The sequence below is a fragment of the Drosophila ficusphila genome, unplaced genomic scaffold (assembly GCF_018152265.1).
Source record: "Drosophila ficusphila isolate 14025-0441.05 unplaced genomic scaffold, ASM1815226v1 contig_668, whole genome shotgun sequence".
In the NCBI taxonomy this organism is placed as follows: domain Eukaryota; kingdom Metazoa; phylum Arthropoda; class Insecta; order Diptera; family Drosophilidae; genus Drosophila; species Drosophila ficusphila.
Window position 1 is genome coordinate 437660 of NW_025064601.1, and position 17095 is coordinate 454754.

The 17095-nt window shown below is 34.7% G+C and overlaps 1 long non-coding RNA gene across 1 annotated transcript; it reads left to right on the forward strand.

The window, feature by feature from the left end:
- Positions 1-4416: 4416 nt before the first annotated feature.
- LOC108101956 lies at positions 4417-4811 on the forward strand. The gene is made up of 2 exons (XR_001772132.2): positions 4417-4523; positions 4580-4811. It is a non-coding gene; the product is annotated as an uncharacterized LOC108101956 (long non-coding RNA).
- Positions 4812-17095: the final 12284 nt, after the last annotated feature.

Here is a 17095-nt window from a genome sequence, read left to right on the forward strand (position 1 = left end):
TACTTTTTGGGGTCTGATGTGTCTCCCTTACTGCGTTGCAGACTGCTGACTCATATTTACATATGTATACATACTTATAATATATATATATATATATATATATCTTATATATCTTATATATATATATATATCTTATTATATATAAATCTCCTATCACGATGTTTGTCCGCGATGGACTCCTAAACTACTTAAGGCAGGTTCTCACCTTGTGGCAAAAAAAAAATTGATTTTTTTTTTCTTAGCTTATCGTATAGATATATGTTCCGAAAATGTTCTCAAAAAATTTCAGATCCAAATTTGAAATATTACAAAAGTTACAGGCCCTTACACGGAGCACATGTCGAGCACCGGCCATTGGAGGCCAAAACTTTAAGCGCGTTTATCTCGGAACCACGTTTTCGGACCTTACGGAAGTAATTGAAGGCGTTGGGGTTAACCAATCGCCATAATTTTTTTTTAATGTTCCTAATTGTTTCCTTTAACGAATGAACTAGGATTATCCAAAAATATTGAAAACTGTTTAATTGAGAAAATAATTAGCGCGAAAAAAGCGCGAAAATCGAAATTTTTTTTTAAAAGCTAATAACTTTTGCAATTTTCATTTTTTTTTTCTGATCATAGTTCATGTTATCCACAATACAGTACACTTTAAGAATCTTTTCGGTTTTTGTGTTGCCGATTACCCGTTTTGGCTGAATCACTTCCGTAAGCGGGACATCATTTTGCCGAAATGCCGCAACTGAGCAACGCCCCCTCCCGCCCCTTTTTTGATTTTTCAATTTTGAAATTTTTTTCGCAAAATAAATATGTTTTCAAATAAAGTTACAAATTTCAGATTTTTATCTTTAACCGTTTTCTCAAAACAATTTTTTTTAAAAATGTTAATTTTTCGGCCCTACAAGGTGAGAACCTGCCTTAACCGATTTTATATACCAGTCTGGTATATATATATTTATTATTATAAATACGACAACCTAACCTACATGTTTTATGTGGTAATTTTCTTAATTTATTGCATAGAACTGTATACATTTTATGTATATGTAAACCCCAAAAAATATTTCTATTTAGTTGTAATATAGTTGTAATATTAAAAGATTTTGGCCCAAATATTGTCTGAGTAAAAGATTAGAAACGAAGTCTAAACTGCAAGTCGTAGCAGTTTATTTTTAAACCAAAAATCCAAATTTAGGCTGAAATGCGAATACCCCTTCGTATGCTGTTCAACAAGCAGTAGCCTGTGTGTGGTGTTCGCGGTGGTTCGCAATTTCAGTGGGCAGGAAGGTATGACGCGAGCCACCGAGGCATAGACGGTGTGCTGTATTGAAAGGGGGAGGCAACCCAGCTGAGCTGAGTGATTTCATATCTTCACCGCAACGCAGTCATCCCGCGCTAGATCCTAACTCTGTCAATACTGGGATCAGCCTTCACAAAGAAACTTTACACTAAAGGTTTAGTTGAAGGGACGCCCGGCAACGTCAAGATAGATGTTTTTTTATTCTATCTGCATGTTATAGTTGGCGGGCGATCACATTTCAACTGTAATCATCACACCTATTAAACAGTTCGCTTTCAGGCCTGGTTAAGCATAAGTGGTTTTGAGTGTTCCTTGGTACAACATATTTATGATCCAATATTCAACATTTAGTTCACCTAATTAGATCAGTTTAATAAAGGTTTGGGATCGGCGCAGCCGATGGACAATTTCTCGAAGTGTACAATTGACCCAAAGAGGCAGTAACTGCACAGGTAACAGCCAACGCAAACAGAGGCACAACAAGACAGTCGTTGTGGTGTGCACGGGTAAGTATGTGTGTGTGCGGCATTGGCATCTTGCTGTATCTACTTGTTTTTTTATTTTCATCGGCTTTAATGCCTTGTCTATTTTGGGTTTCTGTTTATGGTGTGGGTTTTTCTTTATTGCATTTTTGGGCGCGCTCTCGACTGCAGCAAAATCGTCACAATAGCGGGGAAATAAATAGAAACTCTTGAGAAGTTATACAAAATTTTCTTAAGTTAAATAAAATAATTTGTATTTTCAGTTAATATATAAGTATTTCTGAAAAATCCAAGGAATAGCTATGTTTTAAAAAAAATTTTAAGGTTAAAATTTGGAGTGTGAGTAGTGTGGCAGCACTATCGGCTGTTTGAATTTGAACAAATACCTGCGAATGGCAAATTGCCTTTGTTGACATTTGAAATTCAACGTTTTCGAATTTTATACCCTATTATAGTTTCAGTCAAATGTTTGCAACGCAGTGAAGGAGACACCTCAGACCCCGTAAAGTATATATGTATTTTTGATCAGCATCACGATCCGAATCGAAATACGTTTGTACGTTTGTTCGTCTTTCCGTTTCTATGTTAACTAGTCTCTCAGTTTTAAAGCTATCTTGCTGACACTTTCGCAAAAGTAGTTATTGTATATAAGGCGGAACGGGACGGATTGGGCGACTTTATCGCCACGTTGCCACGTTTCGGTGACGATTTGAACTAGTTGATCATTGTGGCAACGCTATTTTTTTTTATTCGAAGAAACCGCGTTTTTCTTTGACTCAGTGCAGCTTTAATATATTTTTTGATAATAAAGAAAATATGGCTGGCAGACCATCTGCAGTTCCAAAGGATTTACTGATAGACACCGTCGTAAAATACAAAACCAACATATTTACGGAAGGAACAATTATGCCGGAGACTAACGGAGTTTGGCTAAAACTTTGCAATGAACTCCAAAACTAAATTCAGCCGCCTACGATATACTCTTACATACATATGTAGTAAACAATATGTTTGACCAGAAATACATTTTGACTGGAAAAGAGTCAACTTAAAGAAATTTTAATAAATCCTTGCAAGAATCTGTGACAGACGAGTCTTATACTGATGAGCGGTCGATCGACACATTTAAAAATAAAACCTTCAAGTTTTCAATATACATATGTACATATAACAAAAATCTCAATGCTGATTTCTTGTTTTTCTTAAATAGTGTTTATTCGAAAACATAAATAAAAAATTATTTATTTCAAAGAAAAAAAAATCATAACATTTTCTTACGAATAATTTACGGATAAATTAAATTTGGTAAATTCAAAGCCGAAAGAATAGTCGAAACGTCCTATTTTATTCAGGGTGTACCTACTGCTAATTAAATTAGCAAAGCGAAACACTTTTTTGTTTTGATAAATATAAAAAAGAGCGGCAAATTTGATTCTTTCACGAATAATTTTCGGATAATTTTTTAATTATTTTTTTTAATAAAAAAATATATAAATATAAGCAACTTCTTATTTAAATATAAGTTCCTTTTATTTTTAGTAGATATTAATAAAGATTACTGGAAAGCAAAAATTAAAGAGATTAATTCATTTTTTAAGGATTTTACAACAGCTTGAAGTCAGTACATATTTGATTAGCAAGGGTATGCCGGCTTCGGCTTGCCGAAGCTAGCTTCCTTTCTTGTTTTTTGTTTATTTTAAAACTAAAACTAACTAACTAATTAAAACTGTGAGAGTGTAAGAACCTTCGTGTCGTGCCGATCTCTGTTAAATAAATAAATTTGTTGGCATTTTGTCGGTCTATTTTTTCGGCACGTCGCAATATCCGGTTGAATTGTGAAACATTTCGTCGGTATGAGCGGTTTGTCGCTAACAGCGGCAAACAAAACTTACTAAGCGGAGGCCCTTTTACATATATTAGTTTGTATGGGGACCAACTAAGCCATCTAGTTAACGTCGCAAAACCCGGACGGGCACTATAAGCGGAGTCGTTATAACAGGATTATACTGTACATCTTTCGATCTGTCCTATTTAATTTTATTCGAAATTTTTAAGAAATTTAATTCGAAATTTTATAGTAGTTAAAAAACACTATCTGGAATACCTTGAACCGAGAACAAATTTTCATAACAATCGGACAACTATATCATATAGCTGCCAAAGGAAAGATCGAGAAATCTATATATTATATATATAAGGTGTACGAAATAAGTACATAAGTAGGACAGTGGCGTAGATAGGGAGGGGGATCAGGGGGATCAATCCCCCCCCTTGGGTCTGAGAATTATATGATGATAAAATCGAATTTTTTCGAGGCATGTGTTTTAATGTAAGCATAACATTTTTGAAGCGCCAATATTTATTTTGCCTCAATGTCCAATACGGCAATTAATGGTAAAACTCTCAAAATTGAAAAAGAAACACATATTCTGAGTCATACCCCCCCCCCCATATCAAAAAGCTATCTACGCCACTGAAGTAGGACATTCATGTTAATGACTTTTTTGTCCACAAATTCCACTAATTGTTGATTGAACGATTTGTGAGACATAAGCAAAGAGAACATAAAAAAGTACCGTACGATTATCCCGTCAGGTCTATTTTTATCTGGTGAACTTTGCGAACGAAATATGTAAGTATGTACATAAGTGGGACATTTTGTGTTCGTTTTAGTAAAGCTGATGACATCGAATTAAATTATTTCAATTGCAGTGATTGCTAACAGTTACAAATAATTAAATTTAGTGAGTTTCGTCAAAAAATATTTTTTATGAGGTTCTAATTAACATTTGTTGTTCAGATATGTCAACTTGTATTCATTTGAGCGATTTAGAGCAAGCAAGAATATTGGCACTCCGAGAAATGGGGATGCCAATACGCAAAATTGCTAAAGAATGTCAGAGGAGTAAGCGGACGGTGGAAAACCTTTTAAAGGACCCAGAAAATCATGGTAGAAAACCTCGTTCTGGGCGTCTCACAGTGGGCCCAATGAGACATTTGGCGGAATAAAAGTCCAAAAAAATTGTTCAATATATGGTTAAATTTTTTTTTATTTCAATGCTAACACTCTATGAAGCTCACAAAAGCTTGTTAAAAGCTTTCAAATGGGTGTTGTGATCAAAATTTGAAAAATATACGTATTGACGATTTTTAATTGAAGTAACCATTGTTTTCGTTAAAATAGTACATACCTTTACTAAATGTAAATAATGTGTTCGTGATTTATCTATGTATGTGCAACCTAAAAATATATAGTTATTAACATGCTTTTGAAGTAATGATTTTTAAACGCTTTACTGTCTTCGTTGATCTGTAACTAATGTGATTCAATCATATTCATGCTAATGTTAGTATTTGTGAGAAGTGTAAGTCCTTGTGGTGTCAAAATGTCCAAAATGAGAGCCAACTACGGCCAATTCTGAAGTCTATTACACTTTATAGGTGGAATGTCAGTCCCTTCAGACGTCTTTTTGCCTTGTGGCTTAGCGAAAGTGTGGCAGAAAAAATTTTTTTATAATTTTTAAAAATTTTTTTTATTATTTTCATATAATTGTTTATTGAATTTAAAATGTTTAAAAATTTATTTTTTGAAAGACTATAAAGTTACGAAATTCACTATATTTTTTATATGAATTGTATGAGATTTACTTGGGGTAACACATTAATATTTTCAGAATATGTCAAGAATACATTAAGAATATTAAGTTAAAATTTTCAATAAAATATCAATTCATTTACCCCAGTTATTATTAAAATTCCGCTAGCAGAGGCATTTGGCCCACTGTGCGTCTCCAGGAACATTCACGGTGGGTCTCTCATGGTATGGGCTGCCTTTGGATGTAATGGAAAGTCTCCTATGTGCTTTATATCTCATAAAATGAATGCACAAACATATGTAGAACTCTTAGACGAAGTTCTAGTCCAATTTGGAGAGAATTGTTTTGGTGAAAAATTGACTTTTAAACAGGATAATGCACCTATCCACTGTGCAAAGCATACAAAGAGCTTCTTTTCATCATCGCAAATCCCCATTTTGGAATGGCCAGCTCGCAGCCCGGACTTAAATCCAATTGAAAACCTTTGGGGCATATTATCCCAAAAGATTTATGCTAATGGGAAACAATTCAGTAGTCTTAAAGAATTAAAAGAAACTATCAAACATGAATGGGAGAAAATCGACATAGAAATACTGTAAAACTTAATTAATTCAATGCCTGGACGAATTATTAAGGTATTAGACAACAAAGGATGCACTATTTAAAATATGTATATACTTTTTCCTACTAAAATTATCCTAAAATTACTGTTAAGCTTGCTATTTTAACTTTGTCCTACTTACTTATTTCGTTTGAAAGTTTTTATACCCTTGCAGAGCAAAAGGGTATTATAATTTCAGTCAGAAGTTTGCAACGCAGTGAAGGAGCCACCTCAGACCCCATAAAGTATATATATTCTTGATCAGCATCACGAGCAGAATCGGAAAACGTCTGTACGTCTGTCCGTCTGTCCATCTGTCCGTTTCCGCGCAAACTAGTCTCTCAGTTTTAAAGCTATTTTGCTGAAACTTTCCCAAAAGTTGAGTAGTTGTTGCACGCAGTATATAAGTCGGAACGGGCCGGATCGGCCGACTATATCGGATAGCTCCAATACAAGAGAATGAAATAAAAAATTCTCACTTTGTTGTTTTTGATCAGATCGACTTGATTTCTTCAAGATAGCGTTCTCAAACTGTTATTGAATTTCGGATTACATTTGATCAAAATCGGATAACTCTATCATATAGCTGCCATAGGAGAGATCGAAAAATATATATAGAATTAATGGAAATAAATTGATAACATCGTTGTTTTTTATCCCACGAGCATCATTTTTTAAATATCAATTTTTTTAACAACTCTTACATTGAGAAAAAAGTTTCATAAAAATCAGACAACTATATATTATAACTGCCATAGGAAAGATTGAAAAATCTATATAGAAATAACGGAAATAAAATTATAATATCGTTGTTTTTTATCAGATAAGCATGATTTTTGGAATATAAAGTTTTCTAACGACTCTTGAATTGAGAATTGAATTTGATCAAAATCGGAAAACTATATCATATAGATCCCATAAGATCAATAGTCGAAAATACGGAAAATGAATAGAAAAATCGTCTTAGCTTCGAAGTTGTTTAGCATTTATGTATTTTGTTCGACATATTTTATGACTGCAAGGGTATATAAGCTTCGGCTTGCCGAAGCTAGCTTCCTTTCTTGTTTGATTTATTTTCTATAATATTTTGTGAAGTTTAATTTTATTTCTATAACTTGAAAGGCGTTACATATTTAATAAAGAATTATTGCAATTTGTTTTTTTGAAAAATAATCAAGCATTATTTTGTTAAACTTAAAAATTAGGTGTCCTACATATTATACTTATTTCGGGCACCTTACATTATTAACAATCGAAATTCGATAGTAGTCGAAAAACGCCATCTGGAAGAAATCAAGGCGATATGATCAAAAACAACGGCGTGGTAATTTTTTTTTCATCTCTAATATGGGAGCTATCCGATATCGTCGCCGGATCCAGCACGTTCCGACTAATATGCTGCGTGCAATAACTATACACTTTTGGCAAGATAGTTTTAAAACTGAGAGACTGGTTAGCGTAGAAACAGACAGGAGGACAGACGGACAGACGTATTTCGATTCTGATCGTGATTCTGATAAAGAATATATACGAGGTGTGTTCAAAAAGTATCGCGAATTTTGTGTTTTTTTCAAAAATGGTTTATTTATTTTGTCCCCTTCAAAGTAATCCCCATGAGATATTATGCACTTGTGCCAACGGTTTTTCCAATCTTCGAAGCACTTCAAAAAATCATTTTTTTATCCTGTTCAGCTCCTCCTTCGATGCCGTCTTTATCTCGTCAAGCGTAGCGTATCGTCGTCCTTTCATGGGCCTCTTCAGTTTAGGAAACAAGAAAAAGTCACGGGGGGCCAGATTTGGGGAATACGGTGGCTGCGGCATCATTAGTGTGTTGTTTTTGGCCAAAAAGTCGCGCACAAGCAACGATGTGTGAGCAGGGGCGTTATCGTGGTGCAAAAGCCAATTTTTGTTCTTCCACAAACCCGGGCGTTTCTGGCGGATTGCTTCGCGCAAATTGCGCATAACTTACAGGTAATATCCTTATTGACCGTTCTTCCCTGTGGCAAGAACTCATGATGCACCACGCCCCTGCAATCGAAGAAAACTGTCAGCAAAACTTTCACATTCGACCGAACTTGAAGTGCTCGGGCGTCCGGCACGCTCTTCGTCGTTCACATCTTCTCGGCCTTCTGAGAACATTTTGTACCACCGATAAACGTTGCTTCGGTCCAAGGTAGCTTCTCCGTATGTCACAGTCAACATTCGGAATGCATCCACGCACTAAATTTCGTTTTTCACACAGGTTCTTTGATCCATTTTTTTGAATAGGTAAAAATCGAAGACGATCCAAAACACGTGCAAGCAAAGCAGCTGTCAACAATTAAGTGACATTCAAAGCATGGTAGAATTATACAAGGTAGTCTCGTCGGCTGCAAAATCGTTCGGGATTTTTACCCCTATGGTTCAGTGCGCTCAGGATTTCGAAGTGAGAGGTTGTCCTCGGACAATTTTTTCTCAAAACGTTAACCCTTGTGTGCTTATGAAAAATACTTGTTGCAATTATTGCAGCAAGCACATACAAGGCGTAACATGTAATATTGCAGAAAAATATTTTGAAATGTGAAGAATATGGGAGCGAGTCCTGAAGGGCAAAGCTGCCATTTGGGTAAAAACCAAAAATTACGGAACAATTAATACTCATTGTCATATAACAGTCCTTTTTAAACCCCGTGCACAGCATAAGGGTTTTACGACATCATCTTCTTCTGTTTCTTTCGCACTTACGGGAAAACACCCTCTCACTCGCACTCATTGTAGTGACCAATAGGGGGAAAAAAAGCCGACGAGACTACCTTGTACTTATTATACCAAGATTCAAAGTACCTTATGTATCTAGTGCGGTAAGAACGAGATTACACTCGTTCACGAGTGTCGTCTCGTATTTACCGCAAGTGATACATACGGTGCTTTTTGTCCGTAAACCCGTAAAATTTGGCATTTTGAGTGCAAACAGCAAAACAGCTGAAATCAGCGATTTACCGCACGGAATACAGGCACGAAAATGCCAATTTCAGGGGTTGTAGGACAAAAATAAAGTTTTTAACGACGATCAAGAATAATATTTTATAAAAATTGCAAAACTATCTAAAATTAATGGTGAATTTGATAAGAATATTGTTTTGGAATATCGATTTTTTTAATTACTTATGACTCTTGTCACCAAACAGACAAACGTACATGTCTAGATCTACTCAGATCATGTTGCTGATCAAGAATATACATATTCTTTCTAAGTTCAACGTTAATGCGTTACCTGGGAACTGGTTAAAGAAGTACATAAGTTCGCATAATTTCATAACGTTGGCCTAACAGATTTTAAGTAATACTGTTTACAATTGCTGTTGGTACCTATTCAATGATACCTGGTGACTGTTGACGTTGGACTTTACTTTCACTGCTGCGAATACGCTTCACTAGGCATTGTGACTCTTTCGGTGCTGTGCTCGTCCACAATGCACGAGTTATTAAAATGTCAGAATTTCTGACATTTCTGACTCAGAAAGACGACGCAAATGGCAGGGCTGCCTTATCAATATTCGCATAAATTAACCATTCTGTGTGCATCAGGCGGAAGTCGCATTCTGCGGAATTTTCACCACCGCTCTCACTTTCGTCGCGGCTGTCAAATTTGTAATAATTTGTGCTAAAACGTGAGTTAAATTCCAGGTGGCAGGCATAACGCATAATGCTGTTTATCACCTCGCATAACTGTAAACTGGAAACGGACAAATAAAACTAAAAACAGAAAAGTGACATCGCGAATGCGACGCCGTGGAATGTCAACGGAATGCGAAAAGAAATTAATCATATGCCAAAAAGAAAGGGGTGCTGCTGTGCAGAAAGATATAGGAAGACCGACACTCTATGCTTTTGAGTTGAAACTATTCGAATAATAATAATTGAATAATTTTACAATAATTAAGAATATACATGAACTGATATAAAGTCAATTTCCGAGATTCCACAGACTAGATTTACACTGAAAAATTTTTTTTTCAAACCGCCCAGATTGAAATTCTAAATCCGCCACTGGCAATTAGGTTCGGGAACTGAACCAACCAAGCATGTTAACCGTGCTGATCCCATCCGATTGATATAAGTACAGCCGAATCCCGATAACACTGTGCGACAAAAAAATGTTTAAGTTGATTTTTTCTTATTTTTCACTTCTACTAATCAAAATAAGAATATAAGTTTGTGGGTTTGTTAATATCAATAGCCAATCAGCTTTTACGCACACTCAAATGTCCCAAAAACGCGCGTTTTTGCATATTTCACATAATCACATATTGGGAAAATATTTTTTCACCGATATAAGCGTTCATGCAAGTTCAATATCTATTAATTAAAATGTATTAAGCAAATATACCGTTAGGCTTTTATAACAATGCTTTAAATTTTTTTTCTCCCAGCTCTATACTCTGGGCGACTACGTATGGAGCTTGTTACACGAGGATACCTCTGAAAAAGCCAAAAAAAATCAGGAAAAAAATTCACTTTTAAAAAAAATAATAGTTTATTGGAAGTAAAAAAAAAAATAATATTTGGTGTTAATTATTTTCATAATAATAATTTCATAAAATTGACCATGAAAAAAGAAATCGTATCACTAAAATGTGGCATAAATATTTTTGTGCTTAATTTATGCACCTTAACCGAAAACAATCAAAAAAGTAACTTAAACAAAGATTTTGTTAAATTTTGTCGCACAGTGTAATTCGTACCCCGCTAAATCGAAAATCGCAATAATTCGTAAAAAATTCCGTCCCCTTGAAAAAAACTCGTTAATTCGTAAAAATTCCATATCCCCTCGTTAATTCGTTTTGGCGCAACGCAAAGAATATTGAACCTCTTATAAATCGTAATTTTGTTTCGTAACCTCTTTTAAATCGTAATGCGATGCGAAATTTTTTGTAGTTAAAGCACCGTTAGATTTTGCAGACAGCTATGCCGCCTATGTCGCTATGCATTATGAATTTTGTGTTTCTCTCGCTGTTATAATTTTATGTTATTGTTTAATTTTCCTTTTATTTGAAAAACGTACAAATACATATGTTAACATGATGTGAAATGTAAAAACCCCGTTTATACGACTCTTTCATTTTTGAGCCCCGTTAAATAGAAATCTCGATAAATCGAATTCCCGTCTAATTCGTAAAAAAAGTGATCCCCTTGCCATTTCGAATTATCGGGACTCGACTGTACATAGCTATTATTGATGTTATTTGGCTAGTTTTTGTATTTATTGCAACTGCAGCGAATGAATTTGTGGAATAGCCACCGAATTTCGCCTGTTTCTGTTATATACCGACCCAGTAATACTGAAAAATATATTATCAAAACATTTTCTGCAGCTCAGCATTGGAATTCGTATACATACATATGTACTTCTTAGGCCAGAATATTAATTAAAGAAAAATATTTGCGCTCCTGTTTCACGGCTTTTTGAAGCCATTAGCTACTCTTTACAGTCATTGCATGCTGTTTCACATCAATGCTTCATTGCACTCTAACGAGGTTATTTTTAAAACAAGAAAGGAAGATAGCTTCGGCAAGCCGAAGCTTATATACCCCTGCAGAACAGAATGCATTAAGGCTAAACCACATCGAAGCTATGACGAATTTTATATTCATTTTCCATATTTTCGACTATAGATCATATGGGAGCTATATGATAAAGTTGTCCGATTTTGATCAAATTTAATTTGTAATTCAAGAGTAGTAAGAAAACGCTATATTCCAAAAATCATACTTGTCTGATGAAAAACAACGAAGTAATAATTTTATTTCCGTTATTTCTATATAGATTTTTTTGATCTTCCTATGGCAGCTATAAGATATAGTGGTCCGATTTTTATGAAACTTTTTTCTCAATATAAGAGTTGCTAAAAAACTTTATATTCAAAAAATCATGCTCGTGGGATAAAAAAAACACCGGTAGCACTCCGGGAGTGCCGGCAGAAGTGAAAACTTCAATATTAACGTTGTGTTGATTTATAAGTATAAAAGTACTATCATTTATGAGAGAGATAGAATACAATGTTTATTTATTGCGCTATCGTACACAAATATGGCAATTTATATGTTGTTATTTATAATATTATATCGTTATTTATATATTACATTAAATTTTATCTCTCAGAAAAATCAACTTCCATCCATAATTTCGACGACTTTTACACCATCGTTATTATCAGAATCATCATCGCAAATTTTTACAACTCATACAATTGGTTTATGATAACTGAAGTAAGAAAAACAGTTTTGATTCGAACCTATCTATTTAAGTGTAAGTAAATGGTAGTTTCGTCGGCTTTTTTTTCCCCCTATTGGGCACTACAATGAGTGCGAGTGAGAGGGTGTTTTCCCGTAAGTGCGAAAGAAACAGAAGAAGATGATGTCGTTTTACCCTTATGCTGTGCACGGGGTTTAAAAAGGACTGTGATATGACCATGAGTATTCATTTTTCCGAAATTTTTGGTTTTTACCCAAAGCTGCCCTTCAGGACTCGCTCCCATATTGTTCACATTTCAAAATATTTTTCTGCAATATTACATGTTACGCCTTGTATGTGCTTGCTGCAATAATTGCAACAAGTATTTTTTACAAGCACACAAGGGTTAACGTTTTGAGAAAAAATCGTCTGCGGACAACCTCTCACTTCGAAATCCCGAGCGCACTGAACATTAGGGGGAAAAAACCCGAGCGATTTTGCAGCCGACGAGACTACCTTGTATAATTGTACCATGACTCAGGCACGGTAGAAAGAGTGGGAGATACTAGTTCCTCTCCCTTTCCCTCGATCTTACGCTTTTTCGATCAGCATAACGGGACCCTGACGCGAGTTTGTCAGCGGTGTCATTTCCGCTTTTTTCCCGTCAGATTTGGATTTTTTTGAAGTGCGATTGCGGGAAAAATATGAAAACAGCGGGCAGCGGGAATTCTGGCTTTTTAAGCAAATTTAAGCAGCTTTTTTTTTTAGTTTACTTTTACTCAAATTTTAGAGATGTTTAAATTGAATTTAACGGCTTAAATTTTAAAAATGTATTTCTATCGAAAAAAAAATGGATATTTACTTGTATCGAGTAAGTTCCATCAAAAGATCGCACCTAAATTGAAGCGTCTTCCATTACTAAAATTGTGAAATTCTCGTGCGCTGAAAGTTATTGACGATGCCAAAGTAAGCCTACAAGCAAAAAGTCAGAGATGTCTGGCTACAGAGCACGTAGTTTAAAGAGTGGATTAGGAAGGATCCTACATCCTTGCATAACTGCAAAATTTAGCGACTTACGTGCACATGCTGCTACAAAAAAGTACAGCATTGCTATGGAGGGATTTGTGCAAAAAAAATAAAATACATTTTGCTAAAACGCCAACACTGAGCAGGAGGCAGCGCTTTGCAAATTTGTTGCTCAGCAGAGTTTTTATCCAACCGATGGTGCCGATGATATTGACGAAATCTTAAACGTACTTTGATTCCTAGTTTTCGTACTTTCATGTATATTATATTATATTTATTAATGAAAAACATACAGCACATTGCTTTATAAAAATCAGCTTTTTTCTTAACTTTTTTTCTCTGGTATTCCGTTTTTTTTAGCTTTTTTTTTTCGTTGATCCAGCTTTTTTTGCTCAGAAAAAAATGACACCACTGGAGTTTGTATGTTTTTACCCTGCTCAGCGCCGCTAAAGAAGTTTTCACTTCAAAAACAAAGATGTTATCAATTTATTTCCATTAATTCTATATATATTTTTCGATCTCTCCTATGGCAGCTATATGATAGAGTTATCCGATTTTGATGAAATTTAATCCGAAATTCAATAACAGTTCGAAAACGCCATCTTGAAGAAATCAGTCGATATGATTAAAAACAACGGAGTGAGAATTTTTTATTTCATTCTCTTGTATGGGAGGTTTATTTTTTATTTTTTGTACTGCCACGTAACTGCTGCTGCTAACTGAGCTCGGTCCAGCTGACTCTGCTCCATAAGTTGCCCTTACGGCATTTCTTCAAGTTTGTCAATTTGTTGCCGGATAAACCCTTCTCTTTATAGGCGTTTTCCATTAACCACATTGTAGACGTACGTTTCTCTAACGTTTTTCCATCGTTTCGATTTCTCTCATTTTCATAAGCTTTTGTGTACCATCTTGTACCCGTAAACACTCATTTTCTTCAATTTTTGTTGCCACAATTAGTGAGGAATGTGGCCAACCCTTGATGACTGTGAAGGGCTCGACCGCCTCAAAACTAATTTTGATACCATTCTGAAATTTTAGTATGTTCATCAGAAGAATTTGAAGGAATTATTGTGATAAAAAAAAAAAATCAAAATTGTCCAAATTGGAGAAAAATTAATTTGATGTAAACATTTGAACTTTTTGTGGTGAAAAATTGTTTAAAAAAATTATTTCACGAAAGTTTTGCAAAGAAGAAGGAAGGATGAAATATTTACTTCCTATACATTTTTTTTCTGCGACGTACGGTTATCGAGTTATTGGGGCTGGAAAACGCGACTGTCATCAAAAAAAGGGCAGTTCATCAAAAATTCAAAAAATCATAACTTTGTCAAAAAAATTTTCTGAGCCATATAAAAAAATACGTGTCGATTTATTTTCGATAAAGAGCATGAAAAAAATATCTCATCGAATTTCCAAATATCGACAAGGGTATAAAAAAAAGTTTAAGAAGTAAGGTAACTTTTTAAAATTTGTGGACAACGAATTTTTGATTACTGATCTTTTTTCTTTTGTTGTGTTGGTACACTCTTCATGAGCATCTACATATACAAAATTTCATGCGAATGGAATTTTTTGTTCGGTTGTGAGAGGCGTAAAGGCTATATGTACATACATATGTAGGGGAGGGTGGTCCCATACCGACCCCCTAAAAGGCAAAAGCGATAAAGGTGAGAAAAATCAATTTTTCAGTTCAGTTCAAAAATTTACTATGTAGAGGGATCAGTTTACTATACATCTAAATGATTAGTAAGTGCGTAGGTGCTTTGAAGCGTTAGATATTCAGGCAAATATAAAACTCTACTTTTTGGTCGTACTCAAAAGTAGTGGTCCGAAACCGACCCCCTATTTCTTAACAGAAAAATTTAATAACATAAAATAGAATTTAATGATTTTGAAGTTTATTAAGAAATATATTGAAGGTTCTTTCCAGAAAATAAAAATTAATGTATGAAATAAAGGGCAATGTAGACAATTGATGAAGTCTGAGTTGTCCTCTTTCTCATAGTAAGTTTTCGCGTTGTTTTTCGAAAGCCGCTCGTTGATGACTGTCTCTTCGCTTTCTTCTGATCTTTTTGCTGTTACTGTTACTTTTCTTTATTGAATCTTGTTTACTTTTTCATATTTTCCCTCAAAAATACGCTATGACATATTAAGCTGCCAATAAATGGGGGTCGGTTTCGGACCATCACCTAGCGGTCGGTTTCGGACCACCACGACCTTTTCTGATTAACTGCTCGGCATTAACTAAAGACGCAAAGAGCGATGTAATTCTAATTATGTGAGTGAAAGCTAGGACTATCAACGATCAGAAAAATTTACTCTCCGATTTTTATGCGGAGAAAAAAAAATTAAGCTCAAGTTCAGTAAAGCTCAAAAATAAATGTCACAGGCGTTGAAACAAAACAAACGGAAAAATTGCAGTGAAACAAAATAAGTCAAAGTGGCTATCTATCTCCAAAATGTCTGTGTTATAACAGCTTTTCACTGAAGTTACCGACAATTCGGCTAGCATCGCCATCTCTGAGAAACATGGGGGGGTCGGTATGGTACGACCGGTCGGTATGGGACCACCCTCCCCTACATCATTAGATAGATTTTCGATGTTTGGCGATGTACTCCTCATCTCATTAACCGTTGCAAATCTCCGTTCCTTCATAGGCCGCTTTAGTTTTGGGAACAAGAAAAACTTACATGGGGCCAATTTCGGTGGATATGGCGTTATATGTAATAAGCAGGGCTAACAGAGTTATGTTTTTAAATGAAAAAATATTTATTTCCATATTTTCGCCTTTTTTCCTATAAATCCATATTTTACACAATCACTTGAATAAATCCATATTTTGAGCATTTAAGTGTCTGAAAACCTATAGAAAGATATGTTTGACTCAAATATTATGAAATTTCTGTCGTTTGCCTTAAACAAAAAAAAACAAAACATCGTTGCGTCGTTAATCAATCAAAATATGTATCATCGAATGTAACAATTGAGCGTTCATTTTCATCATAATATGATTATATTATAAATTTTTATTATAAACACATATTGAGTGACAAACGCCGTAGTTTTGTTTTTACTAATCTGACACAACATGTCATATTGTTCTGCAATGATCTTTGAGACAAACGGCGCACTTTTGTTTGTAGCGATTTCTAATTGTTCATTGTCATAAAAAGTTAATATGATCGATATAATCGTCTACGTTTATCCATTTTTATACCTATATTTATCCCTTTTTTCGTCTATATTTATCCACTTTTTTCCATATTTGTCAACTTTTTCGTCCATATTTCGTCCATATTTCTCTATTTTTTCGTCCATAAATCCATACATATTTTTACGTTTTTAAGAACATAACTCTGTTAGCCCTGGTAATAAGTACATAATTATAATAATATTAGAGTAAGAGTATAATAATTTCAGTCAGAAGATTGCAACGCAGTGAAGGAGGCACTTAAGACCCCATAAAGTAGGTATATATTTTTTTGATCAGCATCACGATCAGAATCAAAATACGACTGTACGTCTGTCCCCCTGCCCGTTTCTACGCAAACTAGTCTCTCAGTTTTGTTGTATAGTTGTTGCACGCAGCATATATGTAAATCGGAACGTGCTGGATCCGGCGACGATATCGAATAGCTCCCATACGAGAGAACGAAAAAAAAAAATTATTACGCCGTTGTTTTTGACCAGATCGACTTGATTTCTTCAAGATGGCGTTTTCTAACTACTCTTGAATTTGGGATTAAATTTTATGAAAATCGGATAACTCTATCATATAGCTGCCATAGGAGAGATCGAAAAATATATATAGAATTAATGGAAATAAATTGATAACATCGTTGTTTTTTATCCCACGAGCATATCAAGTTTTTTAACAA